Source organism: Mastomys coucha, unplaced genomic scaffold, assembly GCF_008632895.1.
Source record: "Mastomys coucha isolate ucsf_1 unplaced genomic scaffold, UCSF_Mcou_1 pScaffold15, whole genome shotgun sequence".
In the NCBI taxonomy this organism is placed as follows: domain Eukaryota; kingdom Metazoa; phylum Chordata; class Mammalia; order Rodentia; family Muridae; genus Mastomys; species Mastomys coucha.
In genome coordinates this window covers 25,446,326-25,465,312 of record NW_022196897.1, presented here as the reverse complement: position 1 = coordinate 25,465,312, position 18,987 = coordinate 25,446,326, and the positions used below count along the sequence as shown (strand labels likewise).

The window sequence follows — 18,987 nt, the reverse complement described above, 5'->3', positions numbered from 1 at the left end:
ACACACACACACACACACACACAAAAAGAATGCCTAATAACAAGAAGATTACTGCTATTTCTGCTATTTGTTTATTTATTTTTGCTTACAGGTTCTGAGAATCCAAAAGAGGGCTGCAAGTGCTCTACACCTGGAGGCTAAGCTGGGTGTAGTGCCATATGCCTGCAACTCCGACTTGGGAGGCAGAGGATGAGGACATCCTTGGCTATGGATTAAGGTTAAGACCAGCCTGGGCTACATGCAACTTAAAAAAGGAAGAAAGAAAGAAAGAAAGAAAGAAAGAAAGAAAGAAAGAAAGAAAGAAAGAAAGAAAGGAAGAAAGGAAGAAAGAAAGGAAGGAAGGAAGAAAGAAAAGAAGAAAGAGAAAGAAAGGAAGAGAAAGAGAGAGAAAATGAATAAATCAATAAGTATGTGCATAATCTGCTGTTCTATAATTTAAAGGCAGTCTACAGGGGAACCAGGAATGATCTCAGTTTGCTTTTCTACACTAGATGTGCAATCTCTGAATCCAACTTTCTCAGTAATCTCTGTCTCTATCTTCGCTATCTAAAAAGAAATATACCATGGTCCTCTGTGGCTATCACGCTGGATTTATCTTTTTCATAGTGTGATCTAATTTTTCTGCAATAAGCATGTAGTTGATAGAGTATGTAAAAGAAATACTTTTTTTTTTTTTCTCGAGACAGTGTTTCTCTGTGTAGCCCTGTCTGTCCTAGAACTCACTCTGTAGACCAGGCTGGCCTCAAACTCAGAAATCCACCTGCCTCTGCCTCCCAAGTGCTGGGATTAAAGGCGTGCGCCACCACTGCCCGGCCAAGAAATACTTTTTAAAAAGTTTGTTGAAAAGGCAAAGAATTCCGTGAAAGTAGAAATGATGCAAATGACTAATAAACATGCAAGTGCACACAGTTGCTAATTATTAAAATGCAAATTAAAGCAGTGTATCATGCTCTATTTTAGCCTATCAACTTTAGAAGAAGAGAATCTGCTAGTGAACGCTATGTCCTGACAGCAGTGGCTTGAGAAACACTGTCCACTGAACATTTGAGGTTGCTTCTGTTTGGTCTTTCTGAAGAGCTCTTTGGCTAGATGTCCAAACCCTTTAAAATATGCAATTTATCAATAAAGTTGATTTAAAGATCTGTGTTTCTATTCTTCAACTATCTTAAGGAAATTATGGAATTGTATACAAGTGTATGATGGGGAGATACTGTCACAGTACTTTTTTTTCCCTGTTAAATACAGAAGTAAAAAATTGTTTAAGGTGGACCTGATGGCCAATGCCAGTAGGACCAACACTAGTGAGGCAGAGAGGCAGGATGGCCCAGTGCAAGTCTGAGGCCAGCCTGGTCTACATGGTGAGTTAACCAGTCAGGGCTGCATGGTGAGTTAGCCAATCAGGGCTCCATGGTGAGTTAGTCAGTCAGGGCTGCATGATGAGTTAGTCAGTCAGGGCTGCATGGTGAGTTAGCTAGTCAGGGCTGCATTATGAGTTAGTCAGTCAGGGCTGCATGGGGAGTTAGCCAGTCAGGGCTGCATGGGGAGTTAGCCAGTCAGGGCTGTATGGGGAGTTAGCCAGTCAGGGCTGCATGGTGAGTTAGCTAGTCAGAGATACCAAGTAAGACTCTGCCTTGAACGAAAACAAAACAAAACAAAACAGAGGACTAGAGAGATGGCTCAAGAGCTAAGAGCACTTCCTGTTCTTACCTAGCACCCATATGGTGGTTCACAACTGTCTGTAACTCCAGTTTCACAGGATCTGGAGGCCTTTTTTGGCCTATGTGAATGTCAGGCACACAAATAGTGCATAGACAAGCACACAGGCAAAACACCTAAAAACATAAACTAAACTTTAAAGAAATTTTTTTTTTGTTTGTTTGTTTTGTTTTTTGGAGACAGAGTTTCTCTGTGTAGCTCTGGCTGTCCTGGAACTCACTCTGTAGACCAGGCTGGCCTCGAACTCAGAAATCCACCTGCCTCTGCCTCCCAAGTGCTGGGATTAAAGGCGTGTGCCACCACCACCCGGCTTAAAGAAATGTTTTAAAAGGCAAGGAAACAACAGCAAAGAATTGTTTAAAAGAATCATAGCAGGCTGTGGTGGCGCACACCTTAATGCCAGACAGAGGCAGGTGGATCTCTGAGTTTTGGGTCAGCCTGATCTTCAAAGTGTGCTCCAGGATAGCCAGGGTTACACAGTCAAATCTTGTCTTGGAGGGGTTGGGGGATTTGAGATGGAGAACTTCAGTCAGTTAGCTAGAGGCTCTGACTGTGGAGAAAGTGCCTGTAGTATAAATGGGCTGCAGGAAGCTTCTGGGGGACAGAGTTCTGCTCTCTTGGTCTATGAGGAATGTTTCCCTAGCCTGCATCCCAGAGTCCAACAGGAAAGGAGCCATGCCAAGAAGACTGCCTTGAGCCTAGAGGCTGGGCCCAAGGCAGGCTACCATAAACTTAATCCTGGGAATGGTTTTTCTTTCTCACTTCCCAAAATTGCATTTTTGCCATTTCAACCTCCTCATTTGGGAGGCAGGAGAGACAAGCTAGTGGTTAAGAGAACTTGTTTTTACAGATAACCTGGGTTCAATTCCCAGTACACATGTTCACAACCATCTGTCATCCCAGTTCCAGGGGAATCCAACAGGCATAACACTTGGCACACACAAGTGCATGCAAGCAGAACACTTATAACATGATGTAAAATAAGTAAATCTAAAAATTAAAACAAAAGAGCTTCTCATTTGAAAGCTGCTTTTTCTTATTCCAGAGCCTGAGTCAGAGGGTGTCTTCTCCCTAACACAGCCTTCCTTCTCAGTGCCCCACCCCCCAGTCTGGCCCATTTTGTTCCATGGTGTGCATGTGCAGTTTGTCAAGTGTTAAGTATACTTCAACAGAGCCAAAGGACAAAGTACTTTTTCAACGAGGCAGGTCTTGAACTTGACCTCTGTCCCTCTGTCCCTCTCAGCCACTTTTTACTGTTCTCTGGCATAAACCATGAGGTAGGAGTCAATGCTTCACAAGTGAGTGAGTGAGGAGAGGGTGCCAGCCTGTGGATGAGGGTAAGAACCCCTAAGTCAGAGGCAGGCAAAGAGAGAGTAGCGGAGGCTGTAAAGGAAGAGCAACAGTCAGAAGGGAATCTGGTAGTAGCACCCGAATGGATCTGGGGATTGACTCAGGTGAGGTCAAGCTGCATTCTGAGGGTTCCATCATTTAGGGAAGGGCAAGGACTCTGGGTTTAACCAGACTAAGTAGTAATAATAATAAAATACTATCAGCTGCATTGTTGAAAGCTAAACTAGGAGGTCTAGAATGAGACCTGGCCTGTTAGAGGTGTTCACTACTTAAACTGAAGCTTATTTAGTGCTGACTAGCCATAGTGGAGAGGAGTTGATATAAACCTTTGGTGAATATGGATTTGGGTGGGTGATTAGTGGGTTCAGGGTTGTCCTTCCTAAGAGACAGCATCTTATCTCCTGTAACCCGTCCCCTCCCCAAGGATGCCATCTATCCCTTAACCTTTCCTGCAGTGCTTAGAACCTCTGCCAATTTTGCTGCACTCTTTTTGCAAGGCTGTCTTTCTGAAACCTGTCGCCTAACGTCAGGGAGGCACATATGCTTCGGCTTATGCTTCTATTTAGAGCTAAGGATTAAAAGGGTGTGCCTGTACATGTGGGACAAGCATTTGTGTACACATTTGTGTGGGTTTGTGGTTGTGCGCACACACATGTGCATGCATACGTGCTTGCCAAACCTGTATTGTTGTATGCTTACATTTGTTCATGTGCATATGATCTTCTGCATGACTTCCTGTGCACAAAGATGAGTTTGTATTTAAAGTGTACATGCACACATGTTAACAAGCCTATATACCTGTGTTGGTGTGTGTGTTTGTGGCATAGCAAGGTATACTTGTGCATCTAGGGTGGTGGCCAAATGTATATGTATGTGTTTGTGCACTAGAGTGCTTATGGAGTGAGTTTGCCCCCCTCCTGCTCCAGGAGGCACCAAGGCAAGTGCAAACTACAAGGAACAAAGGAATAATCTACATAATTTAGCCTTTGATCTCTGTCACCCTCGAGTCCTCTTTGCTCTCACCCCTGCTGCCAAGCTGCTTCCCAGCCCACTAGACTTCACCTTTGAGCTTTGTCTTGTAGGAGCTTTGGCCTCTTCTTGCCAGCTTACAAGGCTAACAGCACCAGGGAAATCCGGGCATTTACTATGAATGCTTGGTATATGAGGCAGCCATAGCAGATATCTTACATGTGCTTGCAAGTCTTCATGAATCTTGCAAAGTATGGCAGACTGAGGTTTGCAGAAACTAAAGTTACGGGGATAAAGCCACTTACCTCAGCGAAGCATTGAGGAGTGAACTGCGAATGTTGAACCTCTGTCCCTTTGTCCCTCTTAGCCACTTTTTTTACTGTTCTCTAGCATAAACCATGAGGTATGAGTCAATGCTTCACAAGTGAGTGAGTGAGGAGAGGGTGCCAGCCTGTGGATGAGGGTAAGAACCCCTAAGTCAGAGGCAGGCAAAGAGAGAGTAGCAGAGTCTGTAAAGGAAGAGCTCTTTACAATCTATCAGGCCATACTCCTGGAGCATGCGCAGATGCCACGCACTGAGACGTTAGCCCGAACTGCCGCCAGCTGCAACGAGTGAGGGAAGAGGTAATGACAAATGCAGTTTGATGTGGGAGGAAAAGGGGTGTAAGGTGGGAGTTAGTGGAGTCTCCAGAAGAGCACAGCCAGGGTTCACAAGCCTGAAAAGTTCCAGGTGTTCATGCGGTCCTCAGGTACACAGAGCAGAGAAGGAAAGTCTTATTTATGCTAACATTGTATGCAGAACCGCAGCTAGATCGCATCAACACTAAGCCTAAATTTCCTAATCTGTAAAATGTGTCACAATGTTTTCTTTTGTTCGTTTGTTTGTTTTTGTTTTTTTATTTCCCGGACAGGGTCTCTACATAGCTCTGGCTATCCTGGAACTCACTGTATAGACAAGGTTGGCCTCAGACTCACAGAAATCCACCGCCTTGCTGCACAAGTTCATTTAAACTGATGTTTGTTGATCTCTTACACACTTAACTAATGCTGCCTTGTGGTGATTCTGTGTGTGAGATATTTCCCAGTGTCATCCCTACTTTATTGTGAGCTGAGGCTCAGAGATGGTAGCACTGTATTGAAATGACTTAGAAACAGAGCCAAAGCCAGGCAGTGGTGGTGTATGTCTTTAATCCCAACACTCAGGCAGAGGCAGGTGGATCTCTTTGAGTTCAAAGCCAGTTTGGTCTACATAGTGAGTTCCAGGACAGCCAGGGCTACACAGAGAAACCCTGTCTTGAAAAAAATCAAACCAACGGGCTAGAGAGATGACTCAACAAGTTAAGAGCACTGACTGCTCTTCCAGAGGTCTTGAGTTCGATTCCCAGGAACCACATGGTGGTTCACAACCATCTGTAATAGGACCTGATGCCCTCTTCTGTGGCCTCTAAGAGAGTGACAGTGTACTCATATACATAAAATAAATAAATAAATCTTTAGAAAAACCAACCCAAACAAACAAACAAACAAACAAACAAAAAACCAGGAATAGAGCCAAGTACAAACCTAGGCACTGATGTCAAAAGCTTTCACAGGACCTTCTGTTTTGCTTTCATTTTTAAATTATTACTATTGTTGTTTTTTTGTTTTGAGACAAAGTTTCTCTGTGTAGCCTTAGCTTTCCTGGAACTCCCTCTGTAGATCAGGCTGGCCTCGAATTCACAGAGATCCTCCTGCCTCTGTCTCCCAATCTCAGTCCCCTCTGGGGATTAAATGCATGTACCACTTCCTCATGGCCTACTTATTTACTTTTATGTGTATGAGCTTTTATAATGGTTAAAGAATTTTAAATTATGTGTGTTGAGGGGTATGTGCAGGTGAGTGCAAGTGCCCATAAGGCTGGAAGTATCAGATCCCCTGTAACTGGAATTAGGTGCTTATGAGCCATCTGAGGTGGGTACTAGGAATCAAACAAGGGGCTTCTGGAAGATCAGTAAGGTCTCTTAATTCCTGAACAATTTCTCCAGCTTAGCCTTCCAGACTTGAAGGTCAGAGAATGGTAGTTATTAATAGTAGGTTAATAAGGATGAACATGCTTGTTAGTGGTTGTGGGTGATACTAATTTATCAGACACAGAAATTGCTGGTAAATCACATATTTTTAGTAATTATTTACTTAAATGTTTGTTTATTTGTTTTTTTTTTTGTTGTTGTTGTTTTTTGTTTTTTTTGGACAGGGTTTCATCTAGCCTAGGCTGGCCTTTATCTCACTAAGTAGCTGAGGACAACCTGAGGACTTCTGATCTTATCTCAAGCAATTAGATCAGGTGTGTGTTGCCGTGCTTGGTTGGTGTAATACTAGGGGTTGAATCCAGGGCTTTGTGTATGTTAGGCAAGTCTCAGACATAGTGACTGTTTTTAGAACAAGAAATTCTGTCTCCAGGGAAGAAAGTGATATATATTATCAGTTACTTAAGGAAGCCAGACCAGTCTCAAAACCTAGCCGTGCATTTTAGCTGTGTGGCTTTAAGAGACCTAGTTCACAGGGTCTCATTTCCTTATCTATTATAGAGGGTAAGAATAGTCTTACTTAGTTCTTCAAAAGACAACCACCAAATTACTATATGACTGAGCAATTCCATTTGCAGGTATACATCCAGGAGAACTGAAAGCACACACACACACAGGCTGGTGACAGGAAAACTTGAATTGAAATCTCTGCAGAATTGTTCACAAGAGCCCCACAGCAGGAGCAGTCTAAGCCTCTCCCAGTTGATGAATGACTGAATAAAATGTAGATTATTCATATAATAGAATATTATCTAGTCATAAAAGGAATGAAGTTCTACAAAAACCACTGGGAGACACTGCTGCACATATTCTGGGCTGTCAGTAGGAAGAATAGGGACTGGAGAGAGAGCTCAGGGGTTAAGGGCATTTGTTGCATTTGCAGAGAACCCAGGTTTGGTTCCCAGACCCCATATGGTGGCTCACCACCCTCATGACTCCAGTTCTAGGGGATCCATTGTTTTCTTCTGGCCTCCCTGGTCATCAGGCACACACGAGGTACTTATATATACTTGCAGGCAAAACACTTAAACAAACATAAAATGAAATAAATATATTTTTAAAAATTTAATGAATGAAAAATACTGACTGCCCTTCCAGAGGTCCTGAGTTCAATTCCCAGCAGCCACATGGTGGCTCACAACCATCTGTAATGGGATCTGATGCTCTATTCTAGTGTGGCTGAAAACAACTACAGTGTACTCATTATACATATAAAAATAAAGAAATAAAAAATCTTTTTAAAAATTTAATAAATGGAAATAAGGCTGGTGAGATGACTCAGTGGGTAAAGTTGCTCCATGCAAAGCCTGATGACTTGCCTTTAATACCTGGGACCTACATGGTAGAAGGAAAGAACCAGTTCCCAAAAGTTTTCCTCTGACTTCCATACATGTGCTACAGCATTCCCCCATATACCCACAAAGTAAATAAAAGTATAATTTTAAAGTTTTAACTAGAAAGTGGATGACTACAGAGCCCCCACAAGATGCTGACGGAAATATAAAATGGTGAGGCCAGTGTGAACATCTGCGGTGACAGATCCAAGAAATACATGGAGCTACCATGTGACCCAGGGACTTTACAGGAATTAGAATCAGGGGCTGAGCCATTGTTCATAGCAGTATTATTGATAAGAGCTGAAAGGTAGGAAAGCCCCAAATATCTGTTAACAAATTAATGGAGAAACAAAATGTGACCATGGAATATGGAAGGACATCTTGATACACCACACAACATAAATGAGCCCAGAGAACATTATGCTAAGGCAGGTGTAAATGAAATACATGACTCCACTTGATGAAGAACAGGCAACTTCACAGGAGTAGAAAATGGAGGTGACCAAGGGCAGGGGAAAAGAAAGAATAAGGAATTGCTGTAAATTGGCACAGAATTAATATTGGAGATTTTAAAAAAATTCTAGGTATTGCTGTGGTTTGGGTAACTGTGCCCACATTCCCATGGGTTAAAGGTATGTATAAAGCTGGTTGTTGCTAGTGCATGCCACCTTTAATGCCAACACTCTGGAGGCAGAGAGGCGAACCTCTGTGAGTTCCAGGACAGCTAGAGCTGCATAGTGAGACCCTGTCTGGAAAAAACAAACCAACAAAAGAGCATAGTATGGAGTGTGTGTGTTGCTATTGGAAAATGCTGTGGATCTGTTGGAGGAGGGACCTTTTGGGAGGTCCTTAGGTCATTGAGAAAATGCTAGTGATGAAGATTGTCAGACTTTGGCCTTTATTCCTTTCTCTTTGTTCCCCGGATCATGATGTAAGTAGTCAAATACTCTGCCATGATGCCTTACTACTGTCTCCAGCAGATCTTGAACCAGGACCTCCAAAACCATGAGACAACCAACTTTTCCCCTGCAAGTCCATTATCTTAGGTATCTCATTAGAAATGATGAAGAGCCAACAAGCTATAGATACTAGTGATCATTATATGACGTTATGAGTTATTTAATGCCACTTAATTTTATGTTTATAAATAATTAAATCGATAAATACTTTACATTGTCTACCACAGTAAAGAAGTGGAGGGGTTGGGGAGACTGTGCAGTCATGAAGTACTGTCTCCTCAAGCATGAAGACAGTAAAAAGCTGGGCACGGGGACGCATGCTTGTGATCTCAGTGTTGGGGAGGCTGAGATAGAAGAATCTCTGGCGCTTGCTGGCCAGGCAAAGTTAGCTGAATCAGTGAGCTCCGGGGTTACTGAGAGGACAGATGTAATCAAACACACATGCATTCATGACCATAGAAACATGTGCACATATGAACATGTACACACACAAACATATAAACACAAGAGCAAATTAATTAATTAAAACAATATAAAGAATGTAAGCTTGAGCAGGGCAGTGTGGCACATGCCTTCAATACCAGGACTCTGGAGGCAGAGGCAGGGAGATCTCTGAGTTCAAGGACAACAGAGAAACCCTGTCTGGAAAAACAAACAAACAAAAGTAACCTAGGCGTGATAGCTTGTGTCTGTAAATCGAACACTTGGGAGACAGAGACAAGACTGTCAACAGTGGGCTGGAGAGATGGCTCAGCAGTTAAGAGCACTGACTGCTCTTCTGAAGGTCCTGAGTTCAAATCCCAGCAACCACATGGTGACTCACAACCATCCATAATGAGATCTAATGCCCTCTTCTGGGGTGTCTGAAGACAGCTACAGTGTACTTACATACATAAAATAAATAAATCTTAAAAAAAGAATATTGCCGACTGGGCGGTGGTGGCGCACACCTTTAATCCCAGCACTTGGGAGGCAGAGGCAGGTGGATTTATGAGTTCGAGGTTCACCTGGTCTACAGAGTGAGTTCCAGGACAGCCAGGACTACACAGAGAAACTCTGTCTCAAAAACAAAAAACAAACAAACAAACAAAAAAAGATAGCTGTGAGAGTCAGATCCTTTCTCCAAAAGACCCCAAACAAACAAACACACACACAAAAGAGATCTAGTGGGCGGGGATGTAGCTTTGTTGGTAGACACTTGTCCAGCAACATTCCTAACACCACATAAATCTAGCATGAAGGCACACACTTGTGATCCTAGTTCTTGGGACATGGAGGTAAGCAGAAGGATCAGAAGGTCATCCTTGCATACTGAGTTTGAATTCACCCTGGTTGCATGAGATCCTGTCTTAAAAAATCGAACAAGCCAACAATCCAAAACCAAGCTTCAAATTCTATGGGGTGTGAAGGGCCTGGTTAGTGTCTCCTTCACAGGGGAGGGTGGATGGGGAAAGTCTTGATTGACAGACAGTCTTGCCAAGACTACAAATGTAGGCGAATGAGTGGTGATGCCCAAGGGAAAATCCAGAAGCAAGTTGAGGAGTGTTTAGCAGTAAAATCAGCCATACTGCCACAAATACCTTCACAGGTTCCAGGAGGGTACATCTAACATGCTGTGCTCATGCAATAAGTGCATGGAGATTGAGGTCCCAGTTCCCAGCTTTCCATTCCAGCAGCTTTAGATTTGTATGACCTTTGCCTTACAGGTTTGGAAAATCTGAAAAGGGGATCAGATACCATATTAAAGGATCTATACTTTACAAAGATGATATCCTCCTCCCAAACCTCCTAGCTATGTAGCCAACATCTCTGGGCTTCAGCTCCCCTGTGCATAAAACCTGGGCACATTTTGGGTTGTTGTGGGACTTAAATGAGATATTTCCGAAGTCCCTAGGATGGTGGTAAATGATCAGTAAGTTGTAGCAGTTATACATGTAAGATGAGATTTAAAAGCTCAGGCCAAGGGACAATCGATGGGCATCAGGGAGGCCATAGCACTTTGCACACAGAAAAAAGAAGCTGCGTCTCGAAGATGTTTTTCTGGTTAAGATCACTGCCAGCGATAAGGCTTGCCTGCACTTACACTACTACTTTTCATGGAAGTAAGAGATGTTAGATGTACACATTTGTAATAAGATAAAGCCTGCTCCAGAAACATCAAGGATGTAAGACAGATGAGTCTTAAAGTTGAGCATATAAAATATTGATAATTTACTGTTTCAAATAATTTAGAAACATTCTCCTACAATCTATTACCAATTTCCCAAAACTTAGAATGCAAAATGGCTTACTTAATGCTAAGTGGGCACAGAGGATAATTTGATATTTCCTTGAAGCTTTAGATATTTCCTTGATGGCAAGGTCAGCAATTTAGAAATACACTTTTGGATCTCCAGCTGAACAGTTCTCAACCCTGTCTACACATTAGCATCCACTTGGGAGCTTTTTACAAATACTGTTGCCTGGGTCCCACTTCAAGCCAATTAAATCTAAGTCTCTGGGGGAGGAGCCTGGGCATTGGAATTTTTTGAAACTCCCTGGGTGATTCAGTTTCAGAGAGTGTTTGAAAACCCTGTCTCTTAGTAGGGGACTAGCCTTCAGAGGGTGCCAAATGCACGCAGAGGTGAGCTCATGGAAAGCAGGGCATGACATCATCTTAGAAAATAGGAAGTTCTGAAGGCTTTGAATGAAATACTTGCTCCAGTGGGAGTTCACACTTGAATGACTGTCCTGGTGATCTTCAGAGATGAACTGGAGTTGGTCAAATTGGAGAAGCAGAACCTAGTGTGGAGACCAAATTGTGTCAGTTGTGGTTGCTGTGTAACAAAAGAGCCCTCAAGCCTAGGAGATTAAAGACATGCTTTATTGTGTCTGGGCACTCTGTGTATCGGCAGGGCAGTTCTGTTCTGTAGGCTTTCCTGTGCTCCCTCTACTAGCTCTGGCATGTCTGTCTATCATTTAGCAGGATAGTCTCAGGGCAGTGTTCCATAAGAGCAGGGGTAACAATCTGCAAGGTCTCTTAAGGTCTAATAGAATAGCCATTTGTATCTCATTCTGCTGTGTTCACTCAGCCAGCCAGTGAGGTCATTCATTCAACAGGTGGCTATTGCTAGTCCTGTCTAGGAGACACTCTTCTAGGCACTGGACAGAAAGCTGTGATTGGCAGTGACAGAGTAGGAGTCTCATGGAGCTAATAGGTCTAGGGGTTTGTAGAAGCATGCAGAAAGAGTAAATCAATACTTCAAGAAGGTGCATTTCAGGGCTGGAGAGATGGCTCAGCAAGTTAAGAGCACTGACTGCTCTTCCAGAGGTCCTGAGTTCAATTCCCAGTAACCACATAGGAATTACAGCCCACAACTATCTGTAATGGGATCTGATGCCCTCTTCTGGTGTGCCTGAAGATAGCTACAATGTACTCATATACATTAAATAAATAAATCTTTTTTAAAAAGTGCAATTCATAAGTACTTATGAAGAAACAGGAAACAGATTAAGGGATCAGAGAGGGTTTCTAGTGTGGCCTTTATACTCAAAGGAGGGCTCTGAATAAATGAAATGAGAGCAGAAGTCTGAATGAAGTAAGGGAGTGAGGCAAGTGTGTTTGGAGGTGGAAGGAAAGTATTCCAGGCAGAAAGAAGTTCAAAGGCACTGAGGCAGAAGTATGAACCATCATCTGTTTGAGAACTAGTAAGAGCCACATGTGGTCACGCCACAGAGGAGGGAGAAAGTGAAAGATGATGAGGTGGGAGGGGCGTGAAGCAGTGTGGACTTTGCACTTAAGTGAGTCTGAGTTTTATTTCAAGTGTGCAGAAAGAAGTTATTGGCAGGTCTGACCTTGATCTTGTGTTTCTAAGCTTCATTCTAGATGCTGGGATGATAAAGACTGAAAGCAGGAGAACCAAGGATAAGGTTGTTGCTTGGACACAAAGCATTTGTAGCAGGGGAAGTGGGGAACAAAGGTCAGGTTCTGGGTGTACTCTCAGGGCAGAGGGAACAAAACTTCCTGAATTGCTGTGTGTGGTGTATGACGATGGTGAGACAGAGGTGAGATGAAGGTGTAGCACCTAGATGAAGAATGCTGCTCTTTACTGAGATTCAAATGGTGGCAGGAAGGGGTAGGTAAGTAGTGGGGGGCCCGAGTTTGGTTTTGGACATAGTAAATATGAAATACCTGTTAGTGCTTCAATGAATGAAGTAACAGGCTGTGGGGTATGAGTTAAGCTGGATGTGTGGATAGAAATTTGAGTGTTGGGCTGGAGAACTGGCTTAGCAGTAAACAATGAATACAGCTCTTGTAGAGGACCCAAGTTCAATTCCCATCACCCACACAGGCCATTCACAACCACGTGTTACTCCAGCTCCAGGATGATCAGATGCTTCTGGCTTCTGTGGGCACTGCACTTGCCATGCACATCCTCACTCATGGGTACACACATGAACACATAATTTAAAATGATAAAATAAATTATAAAAATGAAAGTTGAGTGGCTGCAGAGATGGCTCACTTGTTACTCTATCAGAGGCCCAGGGTTCCCAGCACCTACCTGGCAGTTCACAATCATCTGTAACTCTGATTTCAGAGGATATAAAACTTCTTACTGGTGGCTGCAGGCATTTTGTGTTAAGGGTGTTCAGATATATATGCAGGCAAAGCATCTATAGACATAAATTAAATTCTTTAATAAAAAGGAAATTTTAGTCAGCAGTGTTGGTGCATGCCTTTAGTCCTAGCACTTGGGAAGCAGAAGCAGGTGCATCTTTGTGAGTTTGAAGCCAGCCTAGTCTACAGAGTGAGTTCTAGAACAGCCAAGGCTATATAAAGAAACCTCTTGAAAAAAAATTGAGTGTAACCAACAATTTTTATCAAGTCATAGACAGAATAGATGACTTAAGAAGGAGTTTGATAGAGGGAAAAACATCCCTGAAGCTTTTTCTTTGGGTTACTCCAATATGCAGAGGGAGGAATGGGAGAAGATCTGGCCCAGGGTAAGACCTTGCAAGGTAGAAAGTTTTTTGGGGGGGGGTGTGTGGTTTATTGAGTCCTGGAGGTAAGAGTTTCTGAAGAGAACAAGTGAGATAGATGGTGTTGAATACTGCTGAGGAGCCAGGTAAACTGAGGTAGAGACAGACCTGAGCATTTCAAAATAGCAATGTGGATGGAAGTCACTGGTGCTGATGATATGGAGGAGACTGAGTTTCAAGAACAGGATGATTGCAGAGATATGAGCCTGTAAGCATTTTTGTCTACAAAGCATAGAAAGGTTTGGGTTGGGATGAAGCTCCGTTGGTTGGGTACTTGCCTTGCATGTGTTATGAACCCTGGGTTTAATCTGTAGCACTGTAAAGAACAAAAAAACCAAATAGAAATAAAGAGACAATTACCAATGATACAGAATGAGGAGGGATAACTGCAGGAATTATGGGCCTGGACTCAGGGTACAGGGGAGCAGCCTGCCTTAGGTAGCAGTGGGAACAGGGCTCCCACTGTCTGTAAATGGAAGCCAAACTTGAGATGAATGCAATCATTTCAAGATCTAAAACATCCAGACCCATCTCTTATCACATGTTCCCTTAGCACCTGCTTTGTGCCAGGCAGAGGGCTTCACAGATGACTCACCTAGTGTCTGTTCAGGAGACAGATTTGTAAGCTGACAATTTCAGTGCAATTCGCTAATCACAAATGTGCGTACAACATTTTGAGAAGAGAGAGCATGAGTAAATGCCCAGAGGGTCAGAGAAGGCTGCACAGAGGTGACATTGGAATGAAGCTTCAGGGAGGACCAGCTCACACCCAGTTTGCTGGAGGAGGAAGGTCATCCAAGGTGGATGAATCCAGAGCATGTGAACACCTCAGAGTGAGAAGATTCCTGGCTGCTTTGCTCTTGGCTCCACCTGTCTCTTTTCTTCTTTCAGCTCCCTTCTTTCCTTTCCTCAAGCTGTCATCTCTCATGCTTCCTTAGTTCAAGAGAAAAGAATTTTTTTCCCTTTTGGAAAGTTTAATAAACTTCCGTTCAGCATGTACTGAGTCATGACAAAGGTGTGTTTCACACTTAAACAAATGTCTTAGATGTTATTTTTTGCACTTGAAGAATGAGCTATTTTTAAAGAAAGTCAAACTCGTTGGAACTCAGCAAGGGCAGTTTCTGTGACCCCTTTTGAAGAAGTGAGCTGTGCAAAGGAGTGTAGTGACAGGAGTAGCAGGACCAGAGGACCTGGCAATACTTTCCCTTAAATGTTTCAGTAAGTCACTGAGCAGCTTCACCTTTCCAAGTCACTCATTTGATCTTGCCTGTCTGGTCTTCTGGAAAACTCCAAGGGGGTGCACAACAATTAGCCACTATCAGAATGAGGGGAGCTGAGAGCATACTCTCTTGGCATGTACCAGGACAATAGCACCAGAGATGGAGAGAAAGGGAGGGATTTAAGACACATACATAATGTTGGGCCTGCAGCTCAGTGGTTCAGCACTTGCCTAGCATCCCTAGTTCTGGGGGAGGAAAGGGGAATGCAGTAAGTCATGGAGAAAAAGCATCTCTCAATTGTCTCTCAAATGCCTGTCTATGGGTCTTGTCTCCTTCCTGCCTGGTAATTAACTCCTGGGTATCATTGCAGCCCCCTCAGTTTGAGTTCTATCATCAACCCCTTTGAATCTGGGCCAGCTACTAACTACTTGGACAAACTGAGTATAATAAAAGAGATGCAGGGTCAGTCTTAGTGTCCAGTTTTGTTGTAACTGTTGTTGTTTTTTGTTTTTTGGTTTTTTTTTTTTCGAGACAGGGTTTCTCTGTGTAGCCCTGGCTGTCCTGGAACTCACTCTGTAGACCAGGCTGTCCTGGAACTCAGAAATCCGCCTGCCTCTGCCTCCCAAGTGCTGGGATTAAAGGTGTGCACCATCACTGCCCGGCCTTGTTTTTGTTTTTTAAATGATGTTCTGTATTTATTGCTGTGAGAAGCCTCCGACATCAGGAAGGGTCAGGTGAAAGTCATGCAATTTCAGTTGGATTCCTTTTAAACATAGCTCTCTTTTTTTAAGATTTATTTCTTAATTTTTTTTTCATTTTTACTTTTTTGGTTTTTCAAGACAGGGTTTCTCTGTGTAGCCCTGGCTGTCCTTGGAACTCATTTTGTAGACCAGGCTGGTGTCAAACGCAGAAATCCAACTGCCTCTGCCTCCCAAGTGCTGGGATTAAAGGCATGCACCATCACTGCCCCACTTTTGTGTGATTGTGGGTATGTACACACGAATGCACAAAGGCAAGAAGAAAGCATTAGATTCACTGGAACTGGAGTTACAGTTGTATCTCATCAAGTGGGATCTGGGAACTGAACCCAGATGAGCATGACTTGAAAGCAACAGCAGTGCTCCTAACCATTGAGTCATTTTCCAGCCCCTCATAATGTAGGGGTTTTTGTTGTTGTTGCTGTTGTTTTGTTTTGTTTTTTGAAACAGAGTTTCTCTGTTTAGCTTTGTCTATCCTAGAACTTACTCTGTAGATCAGGCTGGTCTCGAACTTACAGAGATCTGCCTGCATCTGCCTCCCAAGCACTAGAATCAAAGGCGTGGGCCAAGAGCGCCTGGCTCAAATGTAGTTTTTAATGAATAAAAAAATACTCAACTTACTTTTTTTTCTTTAAAAAAAAAAAAAAGGAAAATCTTTTAGGGATTGGCAAAACAGCTCAGTAGGTAAAGGTGTCCACTGGCAAGTCTGATGACCTGAGTGTGGGTCTCAGGACCCACGCGGTTGAAGAAGAGAGTTGACTCCCCTAAAAGCTGTCCTCTGACTTTCATATGCATTCCTTTAAAAGGAATCCAACTGAAATTGCATGACTTTCACCTGACTCTTCCTGACTTCTGAGGCTTCTCAGAGCAATAAATATAGAACATCATTTAAAAAACAAAAATATACAACAAACAAATAAACAAACCAAGCAAACCTCTCCAGTTTTTGTTAAATTTACCATTTAGTGGCACTCATGCCCTTATTTGTCTGAAGAAGATGCTGTACTTCTCAGAGAATTTGAAATGTCTGCATACAGGCAGTAGTGGGATGCAGTATAGGAAAATGCTCTGTAAACTTCAGGGCATTGAATAAAAGGCCATTGTTATTGTTAGAATTCTTCTCTCATAAAAACTTAAGTGCCCCATCCCCTCATCCTGTTGGGCTAGTTCTGTGTTGCTCCCAACCCCGCATCCTCTGAACCAACTTTTGAAGTGTGTGGATGAAACCCAGCTCTTTGAACTTGCTAGGTAAGGGCTCTAGCACTGAGCCACTCACCCCCAGCTCCTTAAAACACTCACCATAAAGGGAATGATAAATTTTTATACAACAAATTGGAGCCCTAGAAACATCTGGTCCAGTGAACTGTTTTGTTTCTTTGTTGCTGGTTTAAAAAACAATAGCATCATTATAAATTCCTGGCTCCATCTGTATTCAAAGTCTTTTTATTATGTATGACAGTTATTCATCATGACCTCACTGTCTGGTCTTTGCCAGGTGAGAGACCCTTTAAACTGATTCCTTATGCCATTGAAAGAGGCTTTGTTCAGCTTTTGAGTGTATTCTTGAATTTTGACATGACCACATGTCCCCAGGTTCAGGCTCAGCTTACGTATTTTTCTGCTTATGTTGGTGGAATGAACCATTGCACCAAGAGAACCTGGTCCAGTTCTGTGTAGAATGACACGTAGGGACTTCTTCGTGGACATGTTTTGAACCTCATAGAACATACATGCTCATGTTTGGACTTGTGCTTGGCTCAGGAATTATTTAAAATTTATAAGATTTAATGATTTAAATATTTGCATGAATCATTTATATGATCTCAAAGTCAAAGCTACCATACAAATTTTCATTTTTTTCTTCCATGTTATGTTTTTTTTTCTCCCAACAGAAAGAAAAACCTCCCTTAAAACAAACAAACAAACAAACAAACCCTTAATAGGCTGACTTTAATTAAAACACTCATAAAAACTAAAGTTTCTTGGCTGACATGGATTTTTACACATCCTGCCTGCCTTAGAGTGGTTCTTTCAGTGACAGCAAAGACCCTCTAAAGGCTTCTGTGTGAAGCATCCCATCTCTATCTCACCCTCACCTTTTTTGTAGAAGTCCTTACTGAAAAGCACAGTGACAAAAGGACTGAGGTAAGATTCAGGGGGAAACTTTGAAAATAGGTCCAGACATCTAGCATTCCCTTAGAAACCGTCCTGAAGTCTGACCATTTGCATTTTAGTCCAGGACACTGATGCACAGCCCTACTCAGGACAGCAGCTTCACTGGCTCCTACCTAATAAGGGTGATGTGTTATAACCAATGATAGCTAGACAATACTGAAAGGGGCAATGCTGAATATAGTGCACACACCTCTAGTGCCACCACTTGGGAGGCAGGGAAAGATAGATTCTATGAGTTTGAGACCAATCTGGTCTAAATAGGGAGTTCCATGTCAGCCATGGCTATACACTGAGACTGTTTTAAAAAGAAAAAGAAAGAAAATGAAGGGAAGGAGGGACAGAGAGACAGAGGGAGAGATTAGGAAAAACTCATTATTTAACATTATTTAGAATCTAGAGTCTAGATAATCACTTTAACAGAATCACAGAAAATTGATTTCTAGAAATCCTTTACAAGGGGTCTGGAGATTTAGCTCAGGCTCACCCTGAACTCAGTACATAGCCTAGGCTGCCTTTGAAGTTGTGACAATCTTCCTGCCTCAATCTCCCGAGTGCTGGGATTATAAACATGCACACATGCCTGGCTCTAATAGATGTATTCAGACTGCTAGAACCAACTGTGGGAGAACTAGAGGCTTCCTGACTTCAAGTCACTGGTTTGTTCTTGTAGATTCCTCTTTCCTGAAATCAGTTTGTCATCCAAAAAAATGGAATGCAGCTGTGTGTGGTAATGTATACTTTTAATCCCAACACTTAGGAGGCAGAATTTGGAGTCTGAGGTCAGTCTAGACTACAGAGCAAGTTCCAGGATAGCCAGGACTACAAAGAAAATTCCTATCTTGGAAAAAATGATAGATAGATAGATAGATAGATAGATAGATAGATAGATAGATAGATAGAGTAGGCAATTTTTGTAACACATTAGCCCAACAGGTATTTTTTATGTGGATAAGCAGGATGTGTCTCTAAGGGAATATGGTAAGAGAAAACAATAAATTCTGTTCACATAGGGCCTATAGTCTATGGCACTTATTCAAGCTCAGTGGTTAACATGACCTCTGTTAGGGAACTGACTTGGGTTTGGGTTTAGGGGAAAGATTCAACAGTTAGGAACAACTGACAGAAGCATAGCAGACATCCAGATAGGTCCCAAGAAGCCACTGGATGATAGCCAGGAACTCTGGATTCTTGGTTGTGCTGAAGCTGGGTAGTCACCATGACACTTATTAAAGTGGAAGGAAGCCAAAGATGCTTCATGTCCTACAGTGTGTGTGCATAACATTGCATGACTTTTGAATACTTATGTAGGGGAAAGTTTACTAGGGAATTATCTAAGGGTAACAACGCACTCCAGTTTCCAAATGAACAAAGTCCATTCCAGCATGACTTACTATTTTAGGGAGGCAAACGCTATG

General features: G+C 42.6%; 1 protein-coding gene and 1 long non-coding RNA gene across 2 annotated transcripts in view; both read left to right on the top strand.

The window, feature by feature from the left end:
- Positions 1-359: 359 nt before the first annotated feature.
- Positions 360-1,140, top strand: LOC116090096. Its single transcript, XR_004118551.1, has 2 exons — positions 360-407; positions 961-1,140. It is a non-coding gene; the product is annotated as an uncharacterized LOC116090096 (long non-coding RNA).
- Positions 1,141-4,635: 3,495 nt separating this feature from the next.
- Positions 4,636-18,987, top strand: part of Strbp (spermatid perinuclear RNA binding protein) — a 132,769-nt gene continuing 118,417 nt past the window's right edge. The window contains exon 1 of the mRNA XM_031370065.1: positions 4,636-4,659. The gene's annotated coding sequence lies outside the window, so the exon portion shown is untranslated. The remainder of the gene's footprint in view (positions 4,660-18,987) is intronic.